Source organism: Neovison vison, chromosome 2 (genome assembly GCF_020171115.1).
Source record: "Neovison vison isolate M4711 chromosome 2, ASM_NN_V1, whole genome shotgun sequence".
Classification (NCBI taxonomy): Eukaryota; Metazoa; Chordata; class Mammalia; order Carnivora; family Mustelidae; genus Neogale; species Neogale vison.
This window is the reverse complement of record NC_058092.1, coordinates 152856707-152883233: the sequence shown is the minus strand read 5'-3', so window position 1 is coordinate 152883233 and position 26527 is coordinate 152856707.

Below are 26527 nucleotides of genomic sequence, written 5' to 3'. Positions count from 1 at the left end.
AATACTTTGGATATGATTCCCCTTTTAAAAAGCAGGGTCCTTTTATAATGAGAATAACCCCAGTATACTCAGGATGCGATAGGTTTCCTGGTAAAGCCCTTTGTCTCTAAGATCACAAAATATATCCTCTTAATTACAGAAACTCTAATCCCTACATAACAAGGGTATTTAAAGATGTTTAAAGTGAAGGTGAGCACCCACAGTTAAACAACAAAGGTTCTAACTCAGCAACTAATTCGTACACGCAGATAGCTGGAAATACAGGCTGCTTTTCATTTCATTCTTTTTTTTTTTTTTAGATTTTATTTATTTATCAGAGAGAGAGCACAAGCAGGGGGAATAGCAGGCAGAGGGAGAAGCAGGCTTCCTGCTGAGCAAGGAGCCCCATGTGGGACTCAATCCCAGGACTTTGGGACCATGTCCTGAGCTGAAGGCAGACACTTAACTGACTGAGCCACCCAGGCGTCCCTGCTTTTCATTTCGTTGGTGAAATTAGCTCCCTGTTTCTGGTTTAATAAGCGTGCATCTCAGAAGCCACAGATACAATATTTGTTTTAGATTTGGTTTGGTGTTGTCATTAATAGGGAAGTAGCCCACCTTGGTTCCCAGTTTCAGGCGATGGCAGGGACACGTTGCTGGGTAGCACGCTGCATGAAATCCACCATCTTGTGTTTCGACATCCTGATGTGTGAGGCCCAGTACTAGGGGCCATAAAGAATTATTAAGAGAGACATGGGAACACCCATCATGTCAAGAGGAGATGGTTTTATAAGCCATTGCTGTGTGTAAGGAAGGCTATTGATTTCTGGATTCAAACACAAAAGCAACTGTGGAGTGCCCCTCTGTGACCGAAAACGGTAATGGAACAGGAGCTACGCAGGGTCTGAATTCTCTGCAAATGGAAATTTGAAAATCCAGCTGTTCCTGATTTTTTACAGTGGAAAAGTGAATTAGCACATTATCGAGCTCACGAATGAAGCCTCACAGCTGGACCTTCGTCGGAGCCTGTGGGGGCCAGGCCAGAGCGGGCAGGAGCTGCTGGGGAACTAATTTCTTTATTCACGGAGAGCTGTGCTTCCTCCGGCTGTTGTCGCTGTAATTGGCACAAAGGGAGGATGGCTGCAACTGTTTGACAGTGACAGTGCTGTTCCCCTCGAGGGCTAATGCTTTAATTTGTGAAGACACGAAGAGAAAGAACAAGTCTTAAGCCAGGAGGCAGGAGCGCAGAGAACTTGATCCTGGCTGAGGCTGGCTTCTTTCAAGGAGAGCCCAGACTGAGGAGCTGGGCCTTGAAGTCTGGATGACCCCCACGATGGACAAAGCTTGGTCTTTAAAGGGTCATGCCCGCGTTAGCCTGCTGGACCAACGTGGGCAGGAAAGCAGAAATCCGCCACCCTAAAAGTGCTTGTGCTTTCAGGGATTCGTGACGCAGCGAGACCTTAAATTATTTTGTGAGCATGTCTCTTAGCATAAGAGGGAAAGCTGGTCATGCACGGGGTATCTCTCTCCTCAAATGACACCTAATAAACAAGCAATACCCCCCCCGAATCAGCTCTGGAAAAGAGAGACAGGGCAGTAGTACCTGCTGCTCATGCAGCCAGGCCACACACAGCAGGACCTGGATGAATGGCTCCTGTCATAATTGTGACCAGCTATGCCATGGGAAGTTTCCACATGTACCATGCTTCCTGAGCCCCCAAGTGTGCCTTACATCAGTCACCCTCAGTTGCCTAGCAATAACCCTGGCAGCAGACAGGGTGGGCGCTGTTCCCATCCTCTACTCAAGGAAATGGAGGCTTGTAGAGCTTATCAGGACTGTCACGGATACAGCAGAGATACTAGCACTGGTGGTTGTCAGTTTTTTCTAGGTCCCATAGTTGAAGACATCTTTGTCCTGTTCCCTAGAAGAAGAGTTCAGGGAGGAAGATGGTCGACCAGAGATCCGCGGCACTCTGCGTGCAGTGGTGTGTTATTTGAAGGTTCCTCGGTGACTCCTCTGTCTGCTGCCTTGGGGGTGCTGAAGCGAGTGCCGATCCTGAGCTCCCGAAGGCGTGGTCAAGGCAGTAGAAGGGCAAGCCAACCTCAGTAGATGTGCCCGCTCCAAGTGCTGAAACACACAGGTCAACTCTCCCTGCAGGAAGGCCACCAGCCTCTGCTCGGGGTCACTGTGCTCCCGGTGATGTGGTTTTCCGCCCACCAGGGATGTCACTGCATGAAAAGATAGTCTTGCATCTCTCCATTTTTCTTAAATAAACTTTTTATTTTCAAATAGTTTTGGATTGATTGACAGACCCATTGTGTAGTCCACAGAGTTCCCAGATACCCGACACCCAGTTCCCTTGTCGTTAACATTACACGTCAGCAGAGTACTCTGGGCACAGTGGATGAACCAGTAGAGCTACGTTATTTTAAATGGAGTTCCGTCCTTTATTCACATGCCCTTAGCTCTTCTCTGAAGTCCTTCTGCTCCGGGCCCCTTCCAGCGTACCACATTGCCCCTAGTTGCCACGTCTCCTTAGGCTGCTCCGAGTGGTGGCAGTTTCTCAGTCTTGAGTCTACTGAGCTTTGTGGGGTGCTGGGCAGACATGTTGTAAACCGCCTCTCCCTTGGGACCTGATGTTTTCGTCGTGGTGAGAGTACAGTTGTGGTGGAGGGATGGATGGCAGAAGTCCTCCCCCTAGCTCAGAGTATAAGGCACCAACATGCCTTCTCAGTATCGACATTGGCCTCAATCTCCGGGCTGAGGGGGTGTTGGTCAGGTGTCTCCACTGGAGAGTGGCGTGCCCCACTCTGTGGAAGGACGTTCCCTCGTGCAGCTGAACTTGAGGAGTGGGGTGTTGCGCTCTACCTCCTTGAAGACAGGGCGTCTACGGGAAACATGTGAGTTTCTTCCACATGGGAGAGCTGTTTCTCCTCCTTCCTTCTGGTTGTACGTTCAGTCACTTATTTACACCCATATGGATGTACGACTCAGAGACACTTCCTTTGTACCTGGGGTCACATTCTGGTGCCATTTACTTGCTCAAATTGCCCTGGCTTTGTCCATTGGGAGCCCCGTCCCTTAGCCTCCAAGTCACTCTGACTTACTCTGCCGTCGTGTGTGGGATTTTTATTGTTATTGTTTGGTTTTGAGCACTTGACTTCTTGGCATTACAAGATGCCACAGGCTCATTTTGTGTATTTCCTGTCCCAGTCCTAGAATCAGCCGTTTCTCCAGGGAGCCACAGTTATTTATTGGAGAAGAATATTAGAAACCATGGTGAGTCTCAGTTCTTAATAACCAAATATTTATGAGGAATGAAAAATAAAGCATATAAAATATTGTATTTGCCTTTATAATCTAATATTTGAGAGACCTAGAGAATGTTTAATCCAGTCTGATTGTTCACATTGCTACCTGAAGCCAGGAGAAGATACGCAGAACTCCCATAGTCAGTGGAAGAGCAGAGGACTTTTTTTTTTTCCTTCTTACTTTTCTTTTTTTTGCTATTGGAGAGAAAGTACAGTGTATGATTGATGACTTTTCCACCAGTTGGGAAAGAAAAGATGATTCAATAAATGGGAATTTCCAGTGGGTGAGCCTTACAAAACAGAATGATATCCACAAACGATATACATAATCCAGTGAATTAAAGACCCAAATGTGAGGAGGGGGGAACCTTTAAATGAATTGGAAAAAAATATGGAAGGACATTGGCACAATGTTGGAGTAGGGACAGCTTCTTCAACAAAACATACACCAAAGGGCAAAATCCAGAAAGTGCAAAGACTATTAAAGATAACTAGTAGGGAATTTGGGTAAATTGGAAGGGGAGGTGAACCATGAGAGACTATGGACTCTGAAAAACAGTCTGAGGGGTTTGAAGTGGCGGGGGGGTGGGAGGTTGGGGTACCAGGTGGTGGGTATTATAGAGGGCACAGCTTGCATGGAGCACTGGGTGTGGTGAAAAAATAATGAATACTGTTTTTCTGAAAATAAATAAATTGGGAAAAAAAAAATAAAAAAAAAAGATAACTAGATCAGCATTTAGAACTTCTGTATCATAAAAGACAACACAAAACCAGATAAAGCCAGAAGAAGGTATAAAGGAAGAATATAGAAGAAACAACTACAATTTAGTAATAGAGATAAAGCAAGAAATAGCAAAATGAAAACTGTAAGCTCATAGAAGAGGAACATAGGAATGGCCAAGGAATAAAATGGTGTTCAGCTTCACTAATGATGAGGGACTGCAAATTAAAATACATCAGCAGATTGTCAAAGAACTTAGTGGCTTGAGACTATGGAGAGCTGGTGAGGTCCGGAGAAGCAATACTTACCATTCTGTTGGGGTATAAATGGCTTGGGGCCACTAGAGACTGCAGTTGGATAGAACCTAGTAACACTGTCACTGCTTTCCCTGTGACTCAGGCCCTTCGCTTCTAATGGTCTGTCCTAGAGATAAGCAAACATAGAGTCGCATAGATAGGATGAAGAAGAATACTCTATTCTTATAAGAGAAAAAACTTAGAAACAGCCTAATACCCATCCCTGGGAGGATGAATAAAATGTAGAAGATGCACATAATGGGAAAGTAAACAGCACTGTAGAGGAATGACTGAACTCTCTCTTACCCACTTGCTGTCTGCCTTCCCAACTGGATAGCTCTCAAAAATAATTCCCTTAAAAAAAAAAAAAAGAACCAAGTTGGAGAAGGAAACACAATAGTAACTATAAACTGAATGAAACACACAGAAGAATGCAATGTATTTTCTGTGTGTATATCCATGTAGATATAAAAGTATTTTTTTAAAATGGGTAATAGCCTGGGGCACCTGGGTGTCTCTGTTGGTTAAGTGTCCAACCTGAGGTCATGATCTCGGAGTCATGAGATCAAGCCCCTTGTCAGGCTCCATGTTGGACATGGAGATGGCTTGAGATTCTGTCTCTCCCTTTCCCTCTGCCTCCCCTCCCCTCTGTTCTCTCTTAAAAAAAAAATAATACATGAAAAAATAAAGGTGGATAATAATATTCAGAATGGCATGGTATTGGTAGTCATTGGGAAGGACGAAGGAGAGTGAGATGGGGAATATAGATCAGAATGCATTGTGATGGTCTAATTTTGAATAAAGGGAATGGATTTCTGTATTAGTGGCAAAATTAAAAAATGAATTTTGGAAAGGAAAAATTACAGAAAGAAATTACAGAAAAGGGAAAAAACCCAAAGTTACCTTTTAAAAAAATGGAAGTGTGTTTTTTCCAACATAATATATTTGCTGAAGTTCCAAAAGCTGTCATTTATTGCTGAAGGGGAAAATAGCTCTCTTGGTTAGAAATCAGGTAATTTTCAATAAATACACCTGTTTCATGCCCATAGTACATGAGTCACTATAATTTTGCTTCCTTATTTTCAAGTGGCTGTTCTGTCTTACAGTTCCTGAATTATCCTCTCCTATGCACATTTGCGACTTGTTCAGGGTACATTAAGATGGGAATTCATTAATCATAGAGGCAATAATCCTTAGAGAAAAGGAATTTACTTAAGAAGATTCTATAGAAGGAATATTTAGCAGGAAATTAAAAGAATTTTTTTAGTCTTGATTAAGAGAAGAAAATAGCAAAAGTGGAGAAATCCTTAAGAATTTTCAAAAAACGTTTCACTGCAAGTTTGTATTACTCATTACTTCCTCTGAACCTGGGGTGGGGCCCCCTGAGCTCAGCCACGTCAGGCTCCTGAGAAGCCAAGCCCAAACCATAGATGCCATTTTGTAGGTCTCTGGGAATGAACACATGGGTCTTCCACATGTTCTAAAATGAAACAGGACTAATAATAAAGAAGCAAGCTTTTCCTGCAAGAACGAACTAATCTAAATCTTATGGCAAAACCATTTCCTTGAGTTTTGCTCATATGGTGTAATTCGTAGGCTTGTAGGGATTTGAAGGACCCTGGGGCAAGCTTGGGCCAGCCCCTAGGCACACAGAGGTTGAGTTGACTTGGCGTAGTCAGATGTGGAGTCCTTTTACTACCTAAGTTTCCTTACTCAGCAGATCACCACTTACTTGAAGGATTGGTCCCTGCCTCCTGCAGATCTAATTCTGGTTTGTTCATTCGTTCATTTGTTTGTTTTTTAAGTCAGATGGAATGGAAACGGATGCTTGTGCCACCGACATGGTCATGATGATCTGATGAGGGCAGTGGCAGCAGTGGTAATATTGTAGAGCAGATGGAATTTTTTGGAATCCCCCTTTGTGACTTTTTGGTGAAACAGATGTTTGTCTATAGGCATATGCTGATTGTGATGCCCAGCAAAGCTCTTGCCAGATCTTGTTGGTACAAGACCTCCGTGGGCAGGAAAAGGCCTCTTAGCCTGATTCTTGAAGTGGAAATTACAAGATTTGCAGTTCCCATCTCTAAAAAAACCAAGATGATGGAACTGGTCATTGAGGATGACCAGTGGTTCTCTGTGGTTTCTGAGGGAATATGGAGACGTGTCACAGGCAGAGCACTGCCCCAGAGACTGAAGATGGGGACACTCAGCCTGACTTTGTCACCAGTGTGGTTTGACTTGGGGCAAAATTTTGAACCGCACATTCTGAGGGAGATGAACATGTTGGTCTTGATGATGTCCACAGTTACGTTTTTCTTGCTGTTATGTTCTAGGATGATTCCTAGGATTCTAGGATAATTCCTTGATTCTGTAAGACTCAAAGAGGTGTCCTCAGACCTTCAGAAGAAAATAGAACTGAAGTGTTTTCCCAATTCTTCTCTTGGATTCAAGATACCAGAGAGGTTTGGGTGTACAAGTGCCAGCTCCTTCTCTCGTCTGAGACTGGTAACAGGGATATCCCTCTTCTGGAAGCTGTTCCCACCCCAACAAAAAACCTTGTCTATGAACTAGACACTGAAACACAGAACCTTATTAAATGCAGCTGTCCTTACAGGAACAGGGGGCCAGACAAGAGTTAAGAGTCCTGGGAATCTAGATGATTCGGTGGTTTGTGTTGCTTCTCAGTTTCACGGTCATGGGAGCCATCTTGGTTGACCTGCTCTCCTGGCCAAACTCCTTATCCCTGTGCTTCTCAAACTTGAGAATGTACGTACCCCTTTTTATGGGGAAAAATTCTCATAAACATCTGGTGTCTTCTTACTTAGTATAAAACTAAAAGGTACTCATTGCTACTGCTCGGAGCTCTTTGCTTTCCATGTGTGATTTAAGGTGTCATGGTGTGGTTACTCCATATTCTCTATATAAGCCACCCAAACAAGCCAGACATAAAAACAAAAATTCACATAAATTCCTTCTGCAAATGTCTCTGGAGTACTTATCACACGACAGGTACTTGGGATATGTGAATGAATGTATCAGTTTCCCATCCTTGCCGAGCCTGTATTCTAGACCAGGGATGGGCAAACCTCCTCTATAAAGAGCCAGAGTAAATAGTTTCATCTTGTGTCCCCTTCAGTCTCTATCACAGCTTCTCAGGTCTGCCATTGTAACATCAAAGCTGGCACAGACACTGTAGCCATTGATGAGTGGATGTGTCTGTGTTCCAATAAAACTTTATTTGCATGAACAAGGAGTGGGCCAGATTTGCTTCCAGGGCTCTAGTTTCCTGGCCTATTCTAGACAACAAACAATAAACCTCATAATAATAATAATTTTTTAAAAAAAGGTAGATTCTAGTTAAAAGATAAATGCTGTGGAAAAGAAAACATTGAGCCAGGGTAGGGATGGGCAGCCGTGCTGAGGGAGGGGGGCTGAGCTTTGAGTAGACTGAGGAGTTCAGCTGCCTGAACTACGGTTCTGAAGAAGTGAGTGAGCCACGTGGCATTCTGAGGGAAGCATGTTGGGGCAGAGGGAACAGCTGAGGCAAAGTGCCTGCTGTGGACAAGTGCTGGCTGTGGGTGAGACCCCTCACGGCTCTTAGCAAACTGTTAGAGCAAGTGCAAGGAGTAGCCTGGCTTGGCACCCACAGGATTGTACACTGAGACGCGGACGCTGCCTTTTGAGCTTCTTGGTTAGTGGGTGGTCACAGACATGCACTGAATACACGTTCCTTAATGTGTTGACACTGATCATAAAAGGAAAAGCATAAATATTTCACATCTGTCATAGAGAATTCAGAGTCCCATGGAATGTATCCATCGGGCCATTTGACTACTTTGCCCTGTTACATACGTGGCTTTTTTTTTTTTTAAGTTTTTATTTTAATTCCAGTTAGCTAACACATGGTGTTATATTAGTTTCCTGCGTACAGTATAGTCACTCAGCACTTCCATACATCACCCTGTGCTCATCCCAAGCGTGCCCCTTCGTCCCCGGCACCTGTTCCCCCAGCCGCCAGCCCCTCCCCTCAGGCGACTGTCAGTTCCTTCTCTGTAGTTAGGAGTCTGTTCTTGGTTTGTCTCTCGATTTTTTTTTTCTGTTTTGTTTTTGTTTTTGTTTTTTTCTGTTTGTGTGTTTGTTTTATTTCTTAAAATCTGCATATGATTGGAATCATATGGTATTTGTGTTTCTCTGACTGACTTATTTGGCTTAGCATTATATTCTCTAGATCTGTCTGTGTCACTGCAGATGGCAAGATACCACATCTTCTGTGTCCGTCCGTCTATTGACGGGCACTTGGGCTGCTTCCATCTCTTGGCTATTGTCGATACAGCTGCCATAAGCATCAGGGTGCATGTAGCCCTTTGAATTAGTGTTCTTGAATTCTTTGGATGAATACCCAGTAGTGCAATGGCTGGATCGTAGGCTGGTTCCATTTTTAACTTTCTGAGAAGCCTCCACGCTGTTTTCCACAGTGGCCGCACCAGCTTGCATTCCCACTGACAGTGCACGAGGGCTCCCCTTTCTCCGCGTCCTCGCCGACACGTGGTATTTCTTGTGTTGTTGATTTTAGCCATTCAGACAGGCATGCGCCCTATCACATGCTTTCTCCCTCATGGCTTTATCAAAAATTCAGGTTTTTGGAGACATCTCAGGACCTCCTCAGTTAGGACGAGTTAGATGAACGTAGTTGGTGAAAGATCAGGCATAATAATGAAAAATTGATAAGCTTTATTTTCTCTGAGTTCTCGACTCCAGAGATCAAGACAGATGCTCTGGGTGCTCTGTGGTTGCTTTTGAGTGGAAAATGGCAACGCCCTTTCTTCTCTTCCTCTGCGTCCATTCTTTCTCACCCATTCGGTTCCTCCCCGGAGGCAGCTTTCAGCAGCCCAGCATGGCATCCTGGGAAACGCCGATAGAAGAGAGCCGGATTCCAAGTGTGCAAGTCAGGACAGCGAAATGAAGCCCAAATACTGTTTCACGCACTAACTGGTTCACGATACTGGTTCATCAGTTCTCTTTTCCCTGGAAATGTGCCCCTTTGGAGAATGGTCCACTCTGAGCAAAAGCGAGCCTTTTCCCCAGCCAGAAGCGGACCCCGTCTGGTTGGGGCTGTGCATAATGTTACCTCTTTCCTCTCTTCTCTCCTGTGCATCCCCTGGGTTCCAGCCATTCGCTTACTAAGATGCTTTTTAGTCTCCTCCAGGCTTTGGAGAGCTGATCTTGCTCCTCTCACTCAAACCTGGATGTTACTTTTAATGAGACAGAGACCCTTGCTCCGGACCAGCCTCCAGGTGCAGCCTCCCTAGGGAGGGGGAGCTGGCAGGGCCCTCTCTGCTCGCTGCTCTTGGCGTTCCCGGGAATGGCACGTGCCCGCACAGGCACTGCTGGCTGTCACCCGGCACCCCCAGGAGCCTGTCACATCTGCTCTCAATCTCCCCACGCCACAACTCTACAGTCCTGCAGGGCTGACTCCTTTATCTCTCTTCCCAGTTTCCGATGTACCAGCAGGAGAGGGATGGGAGCCAAGCCATCTCTCATCTCAGACCATTCTTGTCTCTCTCCTTCCCTTCTTCTTCTTCTTCTTATTTTTTTTTTAATGGAGGTAAAGGGTAAAAGTGTACTTCTCTTCACATCAAATCACTTGCCTACACAGTTTAGATAAAGTATTCCAAAAGGTATTTTTCCCCTTTGGGTTTTAGCTTCTCCATTGTTTTGCATGATGCTAAAATTCACAGAAATATGGATCTTTTTCTGTATGATCCTCACATTCCTATCCACTGAACAAAAGCAGACCAGAACTATTCAGTTCATTTTTTGAAGTAAAGAGAGGCATTTAAGTATGAAATGGAGTTGGGCTTTCCCACCTTCATTTTCTCAGATGGATTTTTGCAAAACACTCCAGCCTTCCAAGCTGGGTACCACGGACAAGTCTTTGTTTGCAGATGCTCGTGGAAATTAATTTTCTTAGATGCTTGTTATCAATTTACTTCATGTTCAAGCTGATTCAAAGTGCAGTGCTTGTAATTCCATTAAGTTTGTTACTGTTCTCACATCGGCCAGAAGGCTGACATGCAATCATATGAGGTTCCTTTAAGCGAGAATTTTCTTTCAATTTGCTTATCCCAGTCTGAAATTGTTCCCTGCCTTTTTGATCAGGACAAATAAATCAGCACTCCTTCCCCAGCCCCTCCAGAGGCCAGGATAGCATAATCACCACCACCCCCTTCCACTTTGCTGAGTGACCAAATACAGTCAAACACCAGAATTCTGTAGCTCACTGAGTCAGTTTCACTTTGGGGGCTCAGATACCTGAAAAATCCTTGTCTTGTCACTCTCTGTGAGATTCATGTTAATTCTGTGTTTGTGGCAGTCCCCAGAAACTGCTGCCCTTCAAAAAAGAAAGAAAGAAAAAAGGAAAGAAAGAAAGAAAGAAATCAGCTCCGTTGTGAGAAATTGCTCAGAACCCGAGTTAACACAGTGAGCCGAGACCCGCGGCCCAGAGGCTTGTTCAAGTTTGCTTACACACTCCACTGCCCTGTGTGTGTACAGTCTGAGGTGGCTTCCTCACCTCACAAGCAGGAAAGAGGGACCTCACCAGCTTTGGCCTCTTTCTTGCTCCACTTAGGATATTGCTTGGGAAATCCCTCTCAGATCCTGAAGTTAAATTAGGTAGGCAATCCCTCCCAGCCCACTTACCTCCCACAACCTCGGATGTGAATTCAGGGTAGAAAAAGTGATTTCTGAACCAAAAGACTTCAATGTGCACCCCCCGCCAAGCCCTTCATCAGCCTCTTCATTCAGATCCGATGTTGGCAGGTGCAAGGGCCCTGGGACAGGTCTTCCGTGGAAGGATGCAGGGGAAGAGGGAGCGTGCCCTGGGCAGGGGCCTGGAGGACATGGGCTAGGGTACCGACTTATAGTGAAATGAAACATTGCCTTCGTTTGGGTTGTTTGCAGGCACTAAAGTGGTAATTACTTTTTAGTAATTTGATGACTGTATTTCAGTACAATTGATTTCTTTTGTCATCCCGAGTGCTTTACGAGATTAAAAACATTATTCTGGAAAGGAGTCCATAGGCTTGCCTAACCAGTCTGCCACAGGAGACTGTGGCACAAAGAGGTTAAGTTTGGAAGTCTTAGCGGTAATAGTCCATACCTTATAGAATAACCACTGAAGATGTTGGAAGAGATAGGCCGTTCTCATTGTTCACGGTAGTTAGGCTTCAGACACTGCAACCCCAGAGTGCAAGCACGGGGGCCAGGATTGGGGTGGCCAAAGACTCAGCAATAAATGTGTGTGTGTGTGTGTGTGTGTGTATATATATATGGATTATATATTATATATGTAATCATATACACACACAGTTCTCAGTATTTGTGCTGATGTTTTATAAAGTCACCATGAACACTGGATTAGGGTATACTGAAGCATCACTCTTAGGAGTAATACAGAGTTAGATTGCTGGTCAAGAGGTAACCTTGTTTTCTGTGAGTTTTTGTTTATTTTTATTTTTTTTTCAATTTATTTATTTTCAGAAAAACATTATTCATTATTTGTTTATTTTTTAAAATTTATTGTGAGGGGCGTCTGGGTAGTTCAGTGGGTTAAGCCTCTGCCTTCGACTCAGGTCATGATCCCACGACCCTGGGATTGAGCCCTGCATTGGGCTCTCTGCTCAGCGGGGAGCCTGCTTCCCCCCTCTCTCTCTGCCTACTTGTGATCTCTCTCTGTCAAATAAATAAATCTTCAAAAAAAAAGAAAAAAATAAAATTTATTTTGAGAGAGCACAAGCATGAGGGGAGGGGAGGAGCAGAGGGAGAGAGAGAAGGAGAAGCAGACTCCCCACTGAGCAGGGCACCCTATATGGGGCTTGATCCCAGGACCCTGGGATCATGACCTGAGCTGCAGGCAGACGCTTAACTCACTGAGCCACCCAGACACACACGTGATTTTCTGTTTAAAGACACTTTATCTAACATACATTATTGATTCATTAATACCGAGCTCGTGGCCAAGAGCATGATGACACATGCACACTCAGAGCTTCTGTAACTCAGTGAGGAACGTCACAGCCTTCTTGTATCCACAAGCAGTAGATCGTATTTCAGTATTATGCTTGAGGGTCATTTTAAACAGTAAAACTACCAACAAAACACAAAAATGCAAAACACATGGCACTGAGTAGAGCACAAAAAGGATGTTTCTTTACTAGCATCAGGGCTGAAACAAGGTGGCCTTTGTTTGAACTTGGCTGGGAGCATGCAGTGTGGGGGGACACAATATTTCACCTCTCCGTGCATGACAGCAAATGATTGCAGAAGCACTTGGAATGTTAATTTTGGAGTCACGAATAAATGTTAGCAAGTAGGTGAACTTGCAGAAATGGAACCTGTGAACAATGAGGATCAACCGTACCTGACACAGTAATTTCTAGAAAATGCTTGCTGTTGTATTACTCTCATTTGTTTACGCTCTCAGAGGAAGACAGGAACCAGGACCCAGCCCTGCCCCACCCCCTGCATTTATTTAGCTGGCTCTGCAGGGAGTGTGGCCAGAAGTGCAGGAGATGGTAGGAGAAGGGATCACCCCCAGGTTTCTCTTTGCTGACCGTCCCCATCTCCCCTACCCATATATGCTCCCTCTTTGCCTTCTTTCCTTTATTTCCTTCCATATTTCTTACCATATGCAAGGACCAGCTAAGTGTAAATACTGAATACAAAAGCTATGTAGTCAGTCCAAACACATTGCCAAATCTGGTCAGAAATCTCTAGATCCAGCCTGCTAACCTGCCTTCCTGTGCTTGTGAATGAGCTCATTCGCAGGAAGCAGTGTTTCATGTATCTCTGCCAAAAATTCGCTTTGATTTACATTTCTTTGACTCACCTTATCTTGGCAACATGGTCTGGGGGTCATTTGGGAAATTCTTTATTTTGCCAATAACTTTCTTTGAGCTTCTTCTTTTGTTTTCTCTCTAATATGATTTCCGCGTTGGTTGCCTGCGCTGATGACATGCCGTGTTTCTGGGAGGAATCTGTTGCATGCGTCAGTTGCATTGATAATTCAAATTACAGCAGCTAAATGTTTGAGGATGAAAGAAGACCCGAATCAGCTTCCATTTGGCACTTGTCTCAGCCTGAGCAGGTGGAAGCAGGCTTCCAGGTAGTCCAGCAGAACTTCCTGGCCTGTGTTTGCCAGAACCAAGATGGAGACCAAATAACAGGTGCATTTTGACCAAGTCTAAGGGGAAATTTTTTGGCTGCTCCTACTGCCTTCATGAGATGTTGACCTCTCTGATATGGATGGATGGATGGATGGATGGATAGATAGATAGATGGGTGGATGGATGGATGGATGGATGAGGCAGAGAGAGAGACCAAGAGAGAAATTTATTTTAGGGAGCTGGCTCATGAGATCATGGGGACAAGTAAGTCCAGAATCTGCAGGGTAGGTTGGCAGGCTTGAGGTCCAGGGAAGAGTGTAGTTCAAGTCCAGGGCAGTCTAATGGCAGAATTCCTTCTTGCTCAGTAGAGGTGGGTCCTTTTTTCTAATAAGGGTCTTCAACTGATTGGGTGAGACCCACCCACATTATGGAAGGTAATCTGCTTTAATCAGAGTCTGCAGATTTAAATAGTAATCACATCTAAAAAAATCATCACAGCAACATCTGCACTGATCTTTGACTAAAGAACTGGACACCATAGCTTATTCAAGTGGATACTTACTCGTTACAACCCCTTCCTCTCTAGATATCTTCAGACCCAATACTCATAGCTCACCGTAAAGAGTAGAATTCATTCCTCAGAAAAAACACACATTTCCATTGTCTTGACCATTTAGGGTCACCTGAGGGATTGAATGGTTAAAATTACAAATGTGAAATCTGCAAATACCAAGAGCCAGGGATTAATCAGTTAGCAGATTCTGGTGGTCCATCAAGGGCAAGTTGAGTGCAAGGGGGCCTGATAAACTGCAACTCCAAGCAGTTTCAGAGCAAGAACATGAATGTTTTCCCATGATGATAGCAACTTAACACAGCTGAGCACTGAGAATGAGATTCCACGTTGTGGACCATTTCTGTGGCCACGTGAGTCAGCTCTGGCTGACTTGCTACTCCATCTCATGTTAAAGAAGTTGAAACCCCAGGTGTTTGCTTCATTGTTATCTTGGGGGATTTTATTGTGTTGTAGTTTTAGTCATTTGGACCTAATTTTGAGTGTTTTGGGTTTCTATTCATTTCTTGGCTTTTAAAGATTTCAGATTCTGCTGTATATTCATTTACCCTTAGATAGATTCTCTAGTATGATATATTTCTGTGTGCATCATAACCAAATTCTCTGCTTGTACTTAGAAATCGAGATAAAACTATGGGTAAAAGGCAAGTTATTATCTTAAAGTCTTTTGCTCTTCGTGAGGTTCTAAATCAGATATTGAGGCAGCAGTATACCTTTCCCTTTTCTTACTCCCTTCCTTCCTAACTCCCTCTTCTCTTTTAGAGATTTTGTTTTCCTACATTGTAAGCTGGCAGCAGGAGGAGATCAGCTTGCCGAACGTTTGCTTGCAATCAGACTACTCTTTAGAAGCTCATTCTTTCTCTTTCTGTACCTCCTAGGAACCTAAGGTTTTAGAAGATTCTAATTAGCAGCAGTTCCTTCAGTGCTACAGAATTTTTTATTGTGAATTATTTTCTTCTGAATAGAATAAGAGGCCAGGATTGTAGGCTGGGAAATGGCTTCAAAAGCTGCACACAGGTCTCCAGCAGCCACTCCTCCGCTAGGCCTGACAATTCACCACAGTGTTTCTAGGCTTGTGCTCTCCGAATAAAGGCATTTTGTAGTTCATGCTTTAAAGGTGCCATTTAGCGAATGGCCCCAGAGCATTCAGTGGCTACTGCAGGATCCTAGAAATGCAAGACTAATACAGTAAATGCACAGCTGGCGCTCAGAAAGCCTCATAAAAACATAGCTATGAAGATTGTAGATTTTAGAAAGAACCTCTCTCCATCCTTCCCTTTTGTGGTGAGGAATTTGAGGTTCAGGGAGCCCCTGGGGTGCATCAGGACATTTGGCATCCACAGGGAAGAACAGATCTTCCATACAGGTCTTCTGATTCTAAGACCGACTTTTCTTGTTGGTTGACTCTACAAGACACACTCCCATCCACCCTTGGGACTTTGGACGTAAAGGCCACCACTGAGCCCGGCAAATCACCCCAGGCTGGTGCTTTGGGAAGATGAGTTCCTGGGATTAGATGGTAATAGAAGGAGGCAGGCAGCCGGGGTAAAGGAAGGGATTCTGCTCTTGAGTTCTGAAATAGACTCATCATTCTTTGGACATGCTCACCTACCATCATTAATGCAAAGTCCCTAACCTCACATAATATTTCTTCTTTGAAATGAAAAAGTAGAAAATCTTCCCCAAGAAAGATTTTTCCCTTTGCCTTTGCCTTTTGAAATATTTTATCTACCAACTGGATTCATTGACTGGTTAGTCGTTGCCTCCTTGTTTGTGCATCAGTGTAATACATAACTGAATATTACAACTATTGACTAGCTAAATAACCAGGCCTGGCACCCCGAGTGGCATAACTCACCCTGACGTGGACACTAGATGCTGTAATTAGGCTATGATGCTCTTCCAGCTCTTGAAACTCTGGAAAAGAGCTTGAGGACTCTTGTCCTACATTTGGCATGTTGGATGTGGAACTATCCTTTGGTCACTACTGACCTTGCCCTTCCTGTTCAGGTTTTTATTTTTTATTTTATTTTATTTTGTTCAGTTACTCCCATTGCAGGGCCATTTCTCAAGCTTTTTACCTACCAAGAAAGGCTTTTCTGACAGATGTTGCTAGAACATGTAATGTAACCAGCCTCACATTTATACTGTCCTAGGAGCGTGTATTGTGCCCAACTTTTCACCTGTGAGGCAGCACTCTGGTGAACGCAGGTCTTGATCCTGACATTGAACATGGCCTTTGGCAACTAGCTCAGGCATGTCTAAGTGCTTCTGGGAAGATAGTGCTCACTATTCTCAAAAGGTCCATGAAGAGCCTCAAAAGAGACATCTATTAATGCATTTACCAAAAAGAAATGGTTAGTGTCTTTCTACCTGATGAAGGCCCATCTGTGTCTGACTCTTTCTTGGAAGCCATAAACACTGTCTCTACCCAAAGGTAGCTCAGTCCAGTGGAGAAGTCAAACAAGCGAGCACATTAGTTCAATTCATTGTAGCAAGGGGGCAATGAGACCACAGAGCAGGACAGCACACTCTTGCCTCAGGAGGGAGTTGGGGTTTCCCTGAAAAAGGAGGTACCTGCACTGAGTTTTAAAGATGATGAGGAATTATTAGCAAGGAAGGGGGAAGGAGGAGGAGAGGAGGGTGTCAAAGAGGTGACCCACGGAGGAAGCACAGAGGTCAGTGACCACAGGGCATGCCCAGTGTTTGGGTCATGATTTCTAATACCTTCCTCCAACAAGAGGAACCAGAGCTTCTTGGAGACATGCTGACTTCAGGACTGGAGTGGAAATGTGCCAATGAACCTGGAATGTCTTACCATGCCGGGAAGTAGAGGAAGTACTCAAACAAACAGGCAAATACATTGTAGGGGGGAGGGGTGTCCTAGGGGCTTAGGAGCCCACTGAAAGAACTTCCATGTAGACAAAGTTGGAATAATTTGAAGAACAACATTAAAAAGTAGTACTTAATTAAACAGTATAGAATAAAAATGCATGCATCCATACTGATACAAAGAAGCAATTGAGTAAGTTACTGAGTGGGGACAAACAGACAAATCTGCTTTACAGAAGAATTCCAAATAGTTTATGGAGACACTCTGTTCTCAAGGATGTGGAGCGTATTTCCCCACTCCTTAAGTGAGGGCTGCCTCTAGTGACATCCTTCTAAGGAGCAGAGTATAGAAATGGGCAGAGGACAGTTACTCGCCAGGGGAGAAACCTGACAAACACAACCTCAGCCGGGTCATCAGGGTCATCCTCACAGCAGAGTCACATTGGTGGTGGGTGCCCTTGATGTGATGTGATGAGAAAGGCACTCTCTATCTGGAGCCTTCCTTTCCCAAACTCCTAACCTGAGGAGACCATCAGACAGATCCCGCATGAGGGACGTTCTGACCATACTTCTCGAACCTGTCAAGATCATCGAAATACAGGAAAGCCTGAGAAACTTCCACAGCCACCAAAGAGGGGTCTAAGGATACATGACAACTAAGCATAATGTGATATCTTGGATGGGATCCTGAAACAGAAGGACATGAGGTAAAACTAAGAAAATCTGAATAATGTCTGGATATTTGTTAATAATAATAATACGGCAGTATTGATTCATTAATTGTAATATGTATTGAAATATTGTAAGATGTTAATGATTAGAGAAACTCCACGTAGCATATAGGGGAATCCACTGTACTATCTTTTTGACTTTTCTGTAAATTGAAACTATTTTAAGATAAAAAGTGTGCTTCAAAAAGGCGTGGGGCATCAGGGGTACTGTGGATGGTTTAATGGAGCTGGAGAAGGAGGGAAGTGGAAAGTGGTAAGAGGGGCTGCTGAGAAGGAGAGGGAGCCCAGGTCACAGGGAGCTGTATATACCAAACTCGGGGCATCAGGCTACCCAGGATAGATGACAGGGAGCTGTGGAAGGGTCTGGGCAGAGCAGTGCCATGATTCCTCTTGGGTTCCAGCCCATCTGGTCATGATATAAGGGGTGGAGGGTCGGGTAGTAGACGAACCATAGGTTGACCACAGGGCTGTTCTCTTGGCAGGAGAAAGTGAGGGACTGAGGTACAGCGGTCACAGATGGTGGAGAGAAAGGAACAGATGTGAGAGGTATTAAATAGAATTGATAAAACAGTGACGAGTTGTTTGGATGAGGAGATTTTGTTTATGCATTTATAATTCATTCATTTAGTGAACATTCAAGTGAGAACCTGCCATCTTTTAGTTCTTAGTGTTTAGCAGCAAATGAGAAAAAAAAATAATGTTGCTATCCTTAGGGCTTGCATTCCATGGACGGGAGATAGATAGTAAAAGAATAAGCTGATAGAAAAGCAAGATAATTTCACACAGTGATGGCACGCACGTTGAGTAAGCAGGATCGGCCAGAGGGGGGACTTAGAAGGGCAATGAGGTGGACTGTGGAGTCACAGAGGAGGAGAGGGCCAGACAGGGCTAGCAGGAGGCAGGAATTAGGTGAATGAAGTCAGGGCAAAGTGTCAGCAGGAACATGTGAGCAAAGACACGATAAGGCAAGACAATGGGCAAAGCTGTCTGGAGCGCATCCTTCTGATCCTGAATGCAGGGATGAGAAGAACATGAAGGCGACCAGGAGACCCAAGGGATGGAGGGTCGCAGGGCTCCTCCCTGCTTGCGCTGGCCCTGGCGCTCCCTTACCCTTAGCTTCAGAGCCTCGCCGCATTTTCATCCGATGAGCTCCTGTCAGTGAAGGAAGCAGTCATTAGAGGGAAACCTCTGTGTGTCTGTGGGGTGCGGCAGCTCTGCTGGGAGGTAACAGTCAGAGGAGTTGGGAAAGGCTTTGTGGATCAGATCGTGAATATGAGCCTGGGAGCTTAAGAGACTTCCCCAGCACTTCGGTTTTCCCCAGCCGATGCGTAAAAGCCCTGACCTGAGTGTCCACATGCCCTCGCCTGTCCAAACAGAGCCAAGGGCTGGATGAGGGCCGAAGCTCACTGTCCCAGCATCCTGCATAGGTGGGGTTGGGGGGCGAGACTGCGGCCAGTGGAGCTCCCCATCTCCATCTGCCCCGGGAGGATTTGAGCTGTTGGGTGTTGAGAACTGAGAGTGTTTCTCCACGGAAGGCGGAAAAGTCAGTACAGAGGACAGAGAGGCCATCCAGAGAAGAGAGGCCACTGGCTACTTCAGAGGAGGTGGGAGTCAGGAGGCAGGTGAAGAAACTAGCTGTGAACACGCAAGGTGTCTCCTCCTGTGAGTCTGGAGGACAGCGGGGCCTGTCGGTGTGAGGATAGAAGGAACAAGAGCTCGTACCCTCCTGCCTGCACACCAGACCACCTCAGTTTTCTCTGGGCAGCAGAGCAGGAGGAGCATTGCTGAGGGGGGCTAGGCAAGCTGGAGTCAGGGGTGTAAGGCCAGAGCCATGGTTGGGAAGAACTGCTGGAGAGGTTGGGGACAGGGCGTGGCTAGCACTGAGCACAACTGTGATGGGACACGGACGCCAACACCGCCAGGGGCCCACACCCGAGAGGCGTAGGTGAAACTGCGGGAAGCATTGGACCTTTTGCAAGTTGGCTCTGAAAACTGACCTATAAATAATAGGTCGACACATTCTTCCTCTTTGATCCATTCAAAAAGCCTTTATTGTCAGTTTTTGACAAAGGTGCCAAGGAAACACAATGGGGAAAGGATAATCTCTTCAACAAATGGTGTTGGGAAAACCGGACAGTCGCATGCAGGAGAACAAGACTGGCTCGTTCCACAAGATTAACAAAGATTAACTCAAAATTCACTAAAGACTTGACTGTCAGACCTGACGACATAAAACTCATTGTAGGGAACATAGGTGCTAAGCTCCCTGATATTAGTCTTGGTAGTGATTTTCTGGATTTGGCTCCAAAAGCAAAGGCAACAAAAGCAAAAACAAACAAGTGGAACTACATCAAACTAAAAAGCTTCTGCACAGCGAAGGAAACCATCAGCAAAATAAAAAGGCAGCCTACAAGGCTGGGGGAAACACTTGCAAATCATATATATGCTAAGGGGTTACTATCCAAAATATGTAAAGAACTCCTGTAACTCAATAGTTAAAAAAAAAAAACAAAAACCAAAAAAATAAAGCAAATAGTCTGATTAAAAAATGGGCACAGGGTCGGAATAGACATTTTTCTAGAAAAGACATACAAATGGCCAACAGATATGTGAAAAGATGCTCAACATCACTAATCTTTAGAGAGCTTCAGATCAAAACCACAATGAGATACCACCTCACACATGCCAAAATGGCTAGTGTCAAGAACAAAAAATGACAGGGTTGGAGAGGGTGTGGAGAAAGGGGATCTTCATGCACTATTGGGAATAGAACTTGGTGCAGCCACTGTGGAAAACAGTATGGACATTCCTCAAATAAAAGTAGAATTACTGTATCATCCATCAATTTCACTTCTGGGGTATTTATCCAAAGACAGAGTGATAGACCCAGCAATTGCACTACTGTGTATTTACCCTAACGATACAAATGTGATCCGAAGGGGCACATGCACACAAATGTTTATAACGGCAATGTCCACAATAGCCAAACTGTGGAAAGAGCCTAGATGCCCATCAACAGATGAAAGGATAAAGAAAATGTGAGATACACACACACACACACACACACACACACACAATGGAATACTATGCAGCCATCGAAAACCCATGAAATCTTGCCATTTGCAACGACATGGATGGAACTAGAGAATATTATGCTAAATCATATAAGTCAATCCGAGAAAGGCAATTATATGATCTCACTGATATGAAGAATTTGAGAAATAAGACAGGAGATCATAAGGGAAGGGAGGGAAAAATGAAACAAGATAAAACCAAAGAGGGAGACATACCATAAGAGACTCCTAATCTCAGGAAACAAACTGAGAGTTGCTGAAGGAAGGGGAAGGAAGAGATGGGGAGGCTGGGGATGGACACTGGGGAGGGTATGTGCTATGGTGAGCGCTGTGAATTGTGTAAGACTGTTGATTCACAGACCTGTACCCCTGAAAGAAATAATTCATTATATGTTAAAAAAAATAAAGGAAACACTAATGCAAAAAGATATCTGCACCTCCATGTTCAGAGCAGCATTATCTGTAGTAGTCAAGACATGGAAGCAACTTAAGTGTCCACTGATGGATAAATGGATAGAGGAGTTGTGGCATATGCAAGCATTGGGATTTTGCTTAGCCCTAATAAAGAAGGAAATCTTCTGCCATTGTGACAACATGGTTGTACCTTGAGGGTTTTATGCTAGGTGAAATAAGACAGATAGTGTGTAATCTCACCTACATGCTCTCACTTAACATATAGAATCAAATCAAACTCATAGATACGCAGTGCAGATCTGTGGTTGTCAAAGGCAGGGCTGTGGGACTGGAATGGTGGGCAAAATGGGTGAAGGGCATCAAAAAGCACAGACTCGAAACTGTAAATAAGGGATGTCACATACAGCATGGTCACTATGATTAATAAAGCTGTCATGTGTATATGCAAGTTGCTAAGAATAACTCAACAGTTATCATCACAAGAAACAGAAATTGTAACTATGTATGGTGATGGATATACTAACTAGACTTATTGTGGTGATCTGTTTTTTTGCTGTATACACAGATACCAAATCAGGTTGTACACCTGAAACTATAACAGCGTTCTGTGTCAGTTACAGCTCAGTTTAAAAACTCATCATTTCTGGTTGCGGTGTGCTTGGGATGGACAGTAACAGTGATTCCAGCCTTGTGGAGAGGTTCTCTGTCTGTAGGGGAAACAGATGGGCAGTAAGACCCAGGCCCGGGGATGGAGCTCAGTAAAGTGATGTGGACACGGGGCCTCAGGAGCAAAGTGGGGATTGTGTGTGACTGCTCTGAGCCCCCAGGACCCAGATCCACGGATCCTGCCCTGCCAGAAAACCACATGTGCTGCTTGGAGACTCCACTGACAAGCAGGCAAAACACTTGTTCCTCTCTTTTATTGGAAAGAATGTAACTGAGATCAATCTGGGGAAAAAAAAATCCTTTCCTTCTTACTATTCCACAAGCTCCTGTGCTGTCCATAATTTTTAAGTTCGGAGTCTTGCTAAATTTCTCCCTCTCTCTTTCCCTTTATTTTTGAAGTGTTTGTTTTTTTGCCATGCTCCTTAGCCCAGGAGATTTTGGCCAAATAATTCTAGAGAGCTATTTAAATTATATTAAATAATAGAAATTAAATAGTTGATATTAAATGTAGCACTTGGCCGTCACTTTCCTTTTCCCTCTGAACCTCTGATTCAGCCAGATGGAATATGCTATTCTCAAAATGATCTTTTACAACAGTTGTTAGACTTACTGGGTTAAAAAAAAAAAAAAAAGTCATACCACTGTCCCCTACGCCATCACCTAGCTGCAGGCATCCTTTGGACACGTCTTCCTTGACAGCACTGCCCTGTGCTCTCACTGTTAGTTTGGATACAGGAAAATGATGTGCCTGCTTTCCTGGGGATCTGTGGTGACGTCAGGTAGCAGCTGAGAAGGAGAATATGTCTGCAGGTCCACATGGCACTGCGCCCACACGTGGTCTGAGTATAGAGCCGCAGACCGTGGACTCCTAGAGCTCACTGCTTATGGGACAGCCCTGTTCTTTCAGGCAGTTGATCGTTTCCATTCCCTTGGGTAAGCTGGTTATGAAGCGCTAACTCCCCCGAGGCTCTTTCTTCATCTTTATTTACTTATTTTTTAAAGATTTTATGTATTTGTCAGAGAGAGGCAGAGAGAGAACACAAGCAGGGGGGAGAGGCAAGCAAAGGGGGAAGCATAGGGGGAAGCAGGCTCCCTGATGAGCAGAGAGCCTGAAGCAGGACTTGATCCCAGGACCCTGGGATCATGCCCTGAGCCGGAGGCAAATGCTTAAGGAACTGAGCCACACAGGCGTCCCACATTCTTTATCTTTAAATGGGATTAATGAACCTAAGTCTAATTCAGAGGACTGGCATAGGAATACAATGAGAGTATCAAGTTCCCTAACGAAATTGCTGGTATTTGACTAGTTGATCTTCATGTAGTTTATCTGCCACACACACCCACACTCAGCCACACACGCGCGCGCCCATGCGTACTATGTGGTACTATATAATTCTAACCCCTCCAGCATCATGCATAAAACCATAGAGTTCCTGGAATTGTAATGAGGAACTTGGAGGGGGAGGCCAGGAGAAAGACGGATGGATTAGTTTAACACTTCCTCTCCTGAGGGACCTTGCTTTCAAAGTCTGCCATTTTTAGGTCTGACCTCTGATGGGAGAACAAGACAAACTAAATCTTACTTCTCTGCCAGTTTTCTGCCTATGTGGACAGGAATAGAATATCAGTGTGTTGCTTTCCTAGCCTGTGACCATCATTTGTGTCAACGGAGACAGGACCAGAGAAGAAAGGCCAGAATGTATATGAGAATTTGCTGGGAGTTTACACCACTTGCACCCAAAGATCCAGAGCCATATGGATCCCTCTCTCGTTCTGAATGATCCCCTTCCTGCACGCCACCTGCTTTCCTGGTGTAGATGGTCTTTCCCGCAATCACATGTATACGCAGTCTTACCGCGAGGCTCAGTCAAAGCCTATCATGTTCACAAGACCATGGTCTCATGCTGTATCATGTGTTTCATGGTTTCTTTGAAGAAAAGAGGTCACCACCCATGTGTGAACTCAGAAAGGACCCAGGTCTCCTCCAGACCCGTTTGACCTCCTTTTCGATTCCAGGCTGCCTACAGTGAAGGAGCACATGACAGCCAGACCCAAAGAAGGGTCCCTTGGCAGAGTCACAGGAGACCAAGTGCCAGAATGACCCTTCTCCCTCTCCAATCCTAAAACTTCTGCTCCATCCAGGATAAGCCACTTGCATATTTCCTGCTTTTTAAAATGTACGTTTCATGTATGAATGCACACGAGTCAATGAATTGCATCGGGTTTGTAGTCAGAAATAACAGTCGCTGAACCTCTCTCATCCGTTTTCCCATTCCTCAAGGCGGTCTGTTTCAGCTCTTTAAGCTGACTCTCTTGGTGTTTAATTCTGTATTTCTAAATAGCGTACATGCATTCATCATTCCTGAGTGTTCCGCCTTGGGCATTATCTGTTGACTTGGCACTATAAAAAGTAAGAATTTAGCTGTCTTTTCTCTCTGTTGTGTGCTGTCCCCAAGCACCCTGCCCAGCCATCCATTCTCCTGAGTCATTCAGATCATAATTTTTGAAGATCGTTATTCCTCTCTTATTTAAATCCTATTTACTCTTGAAATTGTACGTATGATTACCATTCCTTTCCTGAGCAAGCTTGGAGTTTTTCTGAAGTTAACCATCGTATTTTTTTGTTTGCTGAGGTTTTAAACTCTGCTCCAGCATTTAGGGCACATGAGCGTTCCAAAAATTTTATCTTCTTAGAGAGACCTCTTAGCATTGGCCCGCTGTGCCTCACACAGATGTCCTCTCCTTCGGTACTCTCGTCCTGCCTCTTTACCTTCCCCTTCCTTAGGTCCCGCTCCCCTTCTTTTTGGTGGAACACGTCCTCCAGAAGCAAACAGCAAAAGGGTGCTTGGGAAGGCGATGTTGAGATCTCGTACCTCTGTACATGTCTTTAATCTGGTTTTATACTTACGTGATCGTCTGCTGGGTTTGGCAATAATGATCCTTCAGAGAGTGAAGTTCTTGTTCTGCATTTTAGCTGCGAAAGCGCTGTTGGGAAGTCTGCAGCCAGTGTGATTTCCGAGACATTGAAACATGCAGCTTTTCTTTTTTTTTTTTTTTTTCTAAATGTTTGGGAATTTTTTTTTTTAAGATTTTATTTATTATTTATTTGACAGACCGAGATCACAGATAGGCAGAGAGGCAGGCAGAGAGAGAGGAAGGGAAGCAGGCTCCCTGCTGAGCAGAGAGCCTGATGTGGGGATTGATCCCAGGACCCCAGGATCATGACCTGAGCCAAAGGCAGGGGCTTTAACCCACTGAGCCACCCAGGTGCCCCCATGCAGCTTTTCTTTTCTGTTCTTGCTGTCATCCTTTCCCGAAGCTTATAGTATTTCCTGTTTTTCAAAACAGTGTGCCTCTATGTGGGTTTATTTTCATCTATCGGACCGAGCACTCAGAAACTCATGTGTTGCCATTCTACTGAATTTTCTTGAATTGTATCATAGATAATTTCTTCTCTTGTCTTTTTCTTTTCTAGAACTTCTTTATTTGAGTGTTGGGTTTCCTAGCCTGGCCCGGGTCCTCTAAGCATCTTTGCTTTTCTCTTTTATTTTCCACCTCCTGTTACATTGACTCTGCCCTCTGGGACCCCCAGCTTTATGTTTTATGATCCTTACACCGAGTTTTATTTTATTTTTTTTTAAAGATTTTATTTATTTATTTGACAGAGAGAAATCACAAGTAGTCAGAGAGGCAGGCAGAGAGAGAGAGAGGGAAGCAGGCTCTCTGCTGAGCAGATAGCCCGATGCGGGACTCGATCCCAGGACCCTGAGACCATGACCTGAGCCGAAGGCAGCGGCTTAACCCACTGAGCCACCCAGGCGCCCCTACACCGAGTTTTAAATTTCTGTTCTGTGGGTGTGGCTTGTTTGCAGAACAGAAGGAAGCCCCTGTGTCTGGCGAGAGTGGCAGGGATGAGAGTGCAGATGGGCTGGGTCAGGTCCTGCCAACATGTGCCGGCCAAGGTAGGGACTGTATGTTTTATTTGAAATATAATGGGAAGCCATGGGAGCATTTGAATGGGAAGAGGACGGGATTGGTTTCCAGTTTCAAGAGGACTATTCTGGCTCTCTCCCGGAGGTCTGTTGTGAGGCAGTTCTGGTATCCAAACAAAGGGGATGAGGAGTGCTCCGATTCTGGATGGTGACACCCACAAGTTGTTCTCAGAGGTTAGAAGTGGGGTGTGGAGGACTGCCGTCAAGAACGACAAAGTCTCAGGACTGGGAAAATGGAAGGAAAGCATTCCGGTTGTCAGATAGGGAAGATTACGGAAGGAGCAGTTGTAAGCAAGTCCACTCCTGGCGGATGTCAGAGTTTGGCTGTGTTTGGAAACACCCATTAGACATTTAATTGGAGGTGGGTGGATATTTTGAATATGGCACTTAGCGCTCAGGGAAGAGGCCTGCATTAGAGATATCAGCTTGGGGGACATCAACTTCTAGAAGATCTTTGCAGCTCCAGATGGGGTGAAATGTTCTGCAGCGTGAGTCAGACTAGAGAAGGTCCGGAGGAGTGACCCTAGGGACCTTGGAGCAGCCGGTGATGGAACCAAGAGAGCAGAGTGTTCCGGAAGTTAGGGAAGAATGTCTCTGGATGAGGAAAATAAGTACATCCCCGGCTCCTGAGGGGTTCACAGTTCAGTTGGGAAGATGGGCTTTCTGACAGGTAAGTGGAAGTACAAGTTGATAAATGCTGAAAGCAGGGTGTGAACTGAGGGCTGTGGGAGCCCCAGAAGGAAGTTCTCCCAACCCCGGGGAAGCTGGGGAGGCT